Below are 7930 nucleotides of genomic sequence, written 5' to 3' on the forward strand. Positions count from 1 at the left end.
AAAGGGTGTCGTCTACCTCGTACCATCTAAACGCAGCATAATGGGGATACTGCTCTACTAAAGGGGGTACGTCTACCTCGTACCATCTAAACGCAGCATAATGGGGATACTGCTCTACTAAAGGGGGTACGTCTCCTGCACCATCTAAACGAAGCATAATGGGGATACTGCTCTACTAAAGGGGGTACGTCTACCTCGTACCATCTAAACGCAGCATAATGGGGATACTGCTCTACTAAAGGGTGCCGTCTACCTCGTACCATCTAAACACAGCATAATAGGGATACTGCTCTACTAAAGGGTGCCGTGTACCTCGTACCATCTAAACACAGCATAATGGGGATACTGCTCTACTAAAGGGTGCGTCTACCTCGTACCATCTAAACGCGCATAATGGGGATACTGCTCTACTAAAAGGGTGTCGTCTACCTCGTACCATCTAAACGCAGCATAATGGGGATACTGCTCTACTAAAGGGGTACGTCTACCTCAAACCATCTAAACGCAGCATAATGGGGTACTGCTCTACTAAAGGGTGTCGTCTACCTCGTACCATCTAAACACAGCATAGTGGGGATACTGCTCTACTAAAGGGTGTCGTCTACCTCGTACCATCTAAACGCAGCATAATGGGGATACTGCTCTACTAAAGGGTGTCGTCTACCTCGTACCATCTATACGCAGCATAATGGGGATACTGCTCTACTAAAGGGGGTACGTCTACCTCGTACCATCTAAACGCAGCATAATGGGGATACTGCTCTACTAAAGGGTGTCGTCTACCTTGTACCATCTAAACACAGCATAATGGGGATACTGCTCTACTAAAGGGTGTCGTCTACCTCGTACCATCTAAACACAGCATAATAGGGATACTGCTCTACTGAAGGGGGTACGTCTACCTCGTACCATCTAAACGCAGCATAATGGGGATACTGCTCTACTAAAGGGTGCCATCTACCTCGTACCATCTAAACACAGCATAATGGGGATACTGCTCTACTAAAGGGTGTCGTCTACCTCGTACCATCTAAACGCAGCATAATGGGGATACTGCTCTACTAAAGGGTGTCGTCTACCTCGTACCATCTAAACGCAGCATAATGGGGATACTGCTCTACTAAAGGGTGTCGTCTACCCTCGTACCATCTAAACGCAGCATAATGGGGATACTGCTCTACTAAAGGGTGTCGTCTACCTCGTACCATCTAAACGCAGCATAATGGGGATACTGCTCTACTAAAGGGTGTACGTCTACCTCGTACCATCTAAACGCAGCATAATGGGGATACTGCTCTACTAAAGGGTGTACGTCTACCTCGTACCATCTAAACGCAGCATAATGGGGATACTGCTCTACTAAAGGGGGTCGTCTCACCTCGTACCATCTAAACGCAGCATAATGGGGATACTGCTCTACTAAAGGGTGCCATCTACCTCGTACCATCTATACGCAGCATAATGGGGATACTGCTCTACTAAAGGGTGTCGTCTACCTCGTACCATCTAAACGCAGCATAATGGGGATACTGCTCTACTAAAGGGTGTCGTCTACCTCGTACCATCTAAACACAGCATAATGGGGATACTGCTCTACTAAAGGGGGTACGTCTACCTCGTACCATCTAAACGCAGCATAATGGGGATACTGCTCTACTAAAGGGGGTACGTCTACCTCGTACCATCTAAACGCAGCATAATGGGGATACTGCTCTACTAAAGGGGGTACGTCTACCTCGTACCATCTAAACACAGCATAATGGGGATACTGCTCTACTAAAGGGGTACGTCTACCTCGTACCATCTAAACGCAGCATAATGGGGATACTGCTCTACTAAAGGGGGCATCTACCTCGTACCATCTAAACACAGCATAATGGGGATACTGCTCTACTAAAGGGTGCCATCTACCTCGTACCATCTAAACACAGCATAATGGGGATACTGCTCTACTAAAGGGTGTCGTCTACCTCGTACCATCTAAACGCAGCATAATGGGGATACTGCTCTACTAAAGGGTGTACGTCTACCTCGTACCATCTATACGCAGCATAATGGGGATACTGCTCTACTAAAGGGTGCCATCTACCTCGTACCATCTAAACGCAGCATAATGGGGATACTGCTCTACTAAAGGGTGCACGTCTACCTCGTACCATCTAAACACAGCATAATGGGGATACTACTCTCTACTAAAGGGGGTACGTCCTACCTCGTACCATCTAAACGCAGCATAATGGGGATACTGCTCTACTAAAGGGTGTCGTCTACCTCGTACCATCTAAACGCAGCATAATGGGGATACTGCTCTACTAAAGGGTGTCGTCTACCTCGTACCATCTAAACACAGCATAATGGGGATACTGCTCTACTAAAGGGTGACATCTACCTCGTACCATCTATACGCAGCATAATGGGGATACTGCTCTACTAAAGGGGTGTCGTCTACCTCGTACCATCTAAACGCAGCATAATGGGGATACTGCTCTACTAAAGGGTGTCGTCTACCTCGTACCATCTAAACACAGCATAATGGGGATACTGCTCTACTAAAGGGGGTACGTCTACCTCGTACCATCTAAACGCAGCATAATGGGGATACTGCTCTACTAAAGGGGGTACGTCTACCTCGTACCATCTAAACGCAGCATAATGGGGATACTGCTCTACTAAAGGGGGTACGTCTACCTCGTACCATCTAAACGCAGCATAATGGGGATACTGCTCTACCAAAGGGTGCCATCTACCTCGTACCATCTAAACGCAGCATAATGGGGATACTGCTCTACTAAAGGGTGTCGTCTACCTCGTACCATCTAAACGCAGCATAATGGGGATACTGCTCTACTAAAGGGGGTACGTCTACCTCGTACCATCTAAACGCAGCATAATGGGGATACTGCTCTACTAAAAGGGGTACGTCTACCTCGTACCATCTAAACGCAGCATAATGGGGATACTGCTCTACTAAAGGGTGCCATCTACCTCGTACCATCTAAACACAGCATAATGGGGATACTGCTCTACTAAAGGGGGTACGTCTACCTCGTACCATCTAAACGCAGCATAATGGGGATACTGCTCTAATAAAGGGGGTACGTCTACCTCGTACCATCTAAACACAGCATAATGGGGATACTGCTCTACTAAAGGGGGTACGTCTACCTCGTACCATCTAAACACAGCATAATGGGGATACTGCTCTACTAAAGGGGGTATGTCTACCTCGTACCATCTAAACACAGCATAATGGGGATACTGCTCTACTAAAGGGTGTCGTCTACCTCGTACCATCTAAACACAGCATAATGGGGATACTGCTCTACTAAAGGGTGTACGTCTACCTCGTACCATCTAAACGCAGCATAATGGGGATACTGCTCTACTAAAGGGTGTCGTCTACCTCGTACCATCTAAACGCAGCATAATGGGGATACTGCTCTACTAAAGGGTGCCGTCTACCTCGTACCATCTATACGCAGCATAATGGGGATACTGCTCTACTAAAGGGTGTTGTCTACCTCGTACCATCTAAACACAGCATAATGGGGATACTGCTCTACTAAAGGGTGTCGTCTACCTCGTACCATCTAAACGCAGCATAATGGGGATACTGCTCTACTAAAGGGTGTCGTCTACCTCGTACCATCTAAACACAGCATAATGGGGATACTGCTCTACTAAAGGGGGTACGTCTACCTCGTACCATCTAAACGCAGCATAATGGGGATACTGCTCTACTAAAGGGGTACGTCTACCTCGTACCATCTAAACGCAGCATAATGGGGATACTGCTCTACTAAAGGGTGCCATCTACCTCGTACCATCTAAACGCAGCATAATGGGGATACTGCTCTACTAAAGGGTGTACGTCTACCTCGTACCATCTATACGCAGCATAATGGGGATACTGCTCTACTAAAGGGTGTACGTCTACCTCGTACCATCTAAACGCAGCATAATGGGGATACTGCTCTACTAAAGGGTGTACGTCTACCTCGTACCATCTAAACGCAGCATAATGGGGATACTGCTCTACTAAAGGGTGCCGTCTACCTCGTACCATCTAAACGCAGCATAATGGGGATACTGCTCTACTAAAGGGTGTACGTCTACCTCGTACCATCTAAACACAGCATAATGGGGATACTGCTCTACTAAAGGGTGCCGTCTACCTCGTACCATCTAAACGCAGCATAATGGGGATACTGCTCTACTAAAGGGTGTACGTCTACCTCGTACCATCTAAACGCAGCATAATGGGGATACTGCTCTACTAAAGGGTGTCGTCTACCTCGTACCATCTAAACACAGCATAATGGGGATACTGCTCTACTAAAGGGTGTCGTCTACCTCGTACCATCTAAACGCAGCATAATGGGGATACTGCTCTACTAAAGGGTGTCGTCTACCTCGTACCATCTAAACGCAGCATAATGGGGATACTGCTCTACTAAAGGGTGTACGTCTACCTCGTACCATCTAAACGCAGCATAATGGGGATACTGCTCTACTAAAGGGTGTACGTCTACCTCGTACCATCTAAACGCAGCATAATGGGGATACTGCTCTACTAAAGGGGTGCCGTCTACCTCGTACCATCTAAACGCAGCATAATGGGGATACTGCTCTACTAAAGGGGGTGATCGTCTACCTCGTACCATCTAAACGCAGCATAATGGGGATACTGCTCTACTAAAGGGTGCCGTCTACCTCGTACCATCTAAACACAGCATAATGGGGATACTGCTCTACTAAAGGGGGTACGTCTACCTCGTACCATCTAAACGCAGCATAATGGGGATACTGCTCTACTAAAGGGGGTACGTCTACCTCGTACCATCTAAACACAGCATAATGGGGATACTGCTCTACTAAAGGGGGTACGTCTACCTCGTACCATCTAAACACAGCATAATGGGGATACTGCTCTACTAAAGGGGGTACGTCTACCTCGTACCATCTAAACACAGCATAATGGGGATACTGCTCTACTAAAGGGTGTCGTCTACCTCGTACCATCTAAACACAGCATAATGGGGATACTGCTCTACTAAAGGGGGTACGTCTACCTCGTACCATCTAAACGCAGCATAATGGGGATACTGCTCTACTAAAGGGTGTTGTCTACCTCGTACCATCTAAACGCAGCATAATGGGGATACTGCTCTACTAAAGGGTGTTCGTCTACCTCGTACCATCTAAACGCAGCATAATGGGGATACTGCTCTACTAAAGGGTGCCGTCTACCTCGTACCATCTAAACACAGCATAATGGGGATACTGCTCTACTAAAGGGGGTACGTCTACCTCGTACCATCTAAACGCAGCATAATGGGGATACTGCTCTACTAAAGGGTGTTGTCTACCTCGTACCATCTAAACGCAGCATAATGGGGATACTGCTCTACTAAAGGGTGTCGTCCCTTAGCAGTTACTGCAACAATAAGGATAGTGATGTGTTTTGACTTTGTATTAAACATGATACTTTTTTGCAACCATGGGCACCTACATTAAAATTGGCCATCTAACATTTTCTGAGACCAATATAATTGCTAAATAGCTGCTAGGAACATGAATATCTTCACACACACACACATTTTGCTGTCTGAGTGGGAAGTTTGTTTTTATTTATATTATTTATTTAACCTTTATATAACTAGGCAAGTGTTTCCCCTTGGCTTCCTAATAATATCCTGGACTTCAGGAAAACCATCAGGTTTTATTAACATATGAAAGGTTTGGAGACTATAGGAGGGAATGTGAGCCGTCTAAAGGCCATGCTGAGACAGGGGATAAAAGAGACAGTCAGAAAGAGAGGGTCACACAGAGAGAGTGGGAGAGAAAGGGAGAGAGGAGAGAGAGAGAGAGAGAGGAGAGAGAGAGAGAGAGAGAGAGAGAGAGAGAGAGAGAGACTCCCTGCCTTCAACTCAACTCTATCACTCTCTCTCTCTTTCTCTTTCTTTAGGAAGACAGTGAAGGGAGGAAAGACCAGAAAGAAGCATCAAAGAGGGTGGGGGGAAGAAGACTTGGAAGAGATATCAAAGAACCTTACAAGAGGGACCAGAGAAGAAGACAAGAGCTGGAGTAGCAACAAAGATGTACTCTGGCTCTGTGTGTGTTTGAGAGTTGTGTGTGTGTGTGTGTGTGTGTGTGTGTGTGTGTGTGTGTGTGTGTGTGTGTGTGTGTGTGTGTGTGTGTGTGTGTGTGTGTGTGTGTGTGTGTGTGTGTGTGTGTGTGTGTGTGTGTGTGTGTGTGTGTGTTTGTGCCAACCAGCCCTATCCTCCTCTCCTCAGAACAAGGCCATGTAACACAGATGGTCCAAGCTGAGCTGTTACTGTGTTGTGCTTCAGTGGCAGCCCTCCAAAACAACATAGCTGCAGAGGTATTTGAGGAGCAATACGATTACACACAAACACACAGAATGCAAACACACACACACACACACTTTCTCTAGCATACGCACACACACTTTCTATCTCACACACAAACACGCACGTACACACATAGACATGAACACAACCACACACACACAAAATATGAAATGCATGGCGTTAGATTCTCTTCCAGGGAAGAGACTCTGCCCATTGAGAGAGAGGTGGTGTTCCAAATGACGCCCTCTTCACTACGTAGTGCCCTACTGATGACCAGAACGCTATGTGGGGCCCTGGTCATCAGTAGTGCACTACGTAGTGAAGACAGGGTGCAATTTGGTACATACCCCAGTCTGATTGTCTTTGTTTTGTTGCTCGTTCTAGAATAACGGACAGTGATCCTCTCATTTGAATTCCAAAGGACACAATAGTTGGTGCATTGATGTATAGAATGTTAGATCAACGTCCAATTTGTGGTGTGAAGTTTGATTGTGTTATGAACGAACCACACTCTGTTAGTTTTCCTGGGGAAGGCAGGGCCTATAACCTCTGATGTGTCGTTATCTATACCTTTTGTTTTGTTTTTAGTGTGGAAGATAATAGACAGCTGTCTCTAAAATCCCCACAACATGTCATTACAATACTACTGGTACAGATTCCTTCCCCCTAAACAATGCATAAACATAGAGCTTTGCTTTATAAATGACTTGCATTATGTTAAATAGTTCAATATAAATAAACACTTGTATGATGTCATTTTAACGTGTTTTTTTTATGGTTGCATAGGCGAGGGACACAAATGCCACCGTCGTTGAAGAAAAAGCCACTAGCGTTGTATGAACGACAGAACCTTTGTTTTCAGTATCATTGTAATTCAAGTGGGTCTTCTAAATGATTTTCTCATGTGCTCCTTGCTGCCAAACCAATTGCCTTCTGGGACAAATGAAGTTAAAACTTGAGTGGGAGCTCACTTCTGCTATGACTATGCAGGTTTTAAATAGCAGAAAGTTATTTAACCCATTAAAGCCGTTAGATTGTAACAAGGCTCAAGATTCATTCTGTTATTTATGTTTGTGAATGTTGCATTTTACCTAATTAAATCCCACAGCGAGTCGTACCTGTAACCAAAGGCCTACAAGTTGAAGAGAGGACATGTTACCTCAGGATATGGATTACAGGCGGTAACTATAGGAACAAGGAAGCTTTCTTCACGTCAAGAGATTCTACGGTGAAAAGTGTCAGACTATTTTCAGCGCTCCTCCATGTTATTGCATTTCCATGTTTCATTTTGTGTGTTGCATTTATTAATCACATGATTAGGAATTAGCATAAAATGTATGAAAGCTTGTATTGTTATTTTAAATTGATGTAGTTAAATACTTGTCTAGTCATGTTCTCTAGTATGCCGTGTTTCAAGAGTAGCTGCTGCTTCAGCAATAACTAATGGGGGTCCTAATATAATGCTAAATACTAAAGTTATGTATTCATTCACCACTATATCATTTGTTTCTATGACTAGGTAACGGCGATGAGCAACGGTAAATAAAATAACTGTA

Source organism: Salmo salar, chromosome ssa08, assembly GCF_905237065.1.
Source record: "Salmo salar chromosome ssa08, Ssal_v3.1, whole genome shotgun sequence".
In the NCBI taxonomy this organism is placed as follows: domain Eukaryota; kingdom Metazoa; phylum Chordata; class Actinopteri; order Salmoniformes; family Salmonidae; genus Salmo; species Salmo salar.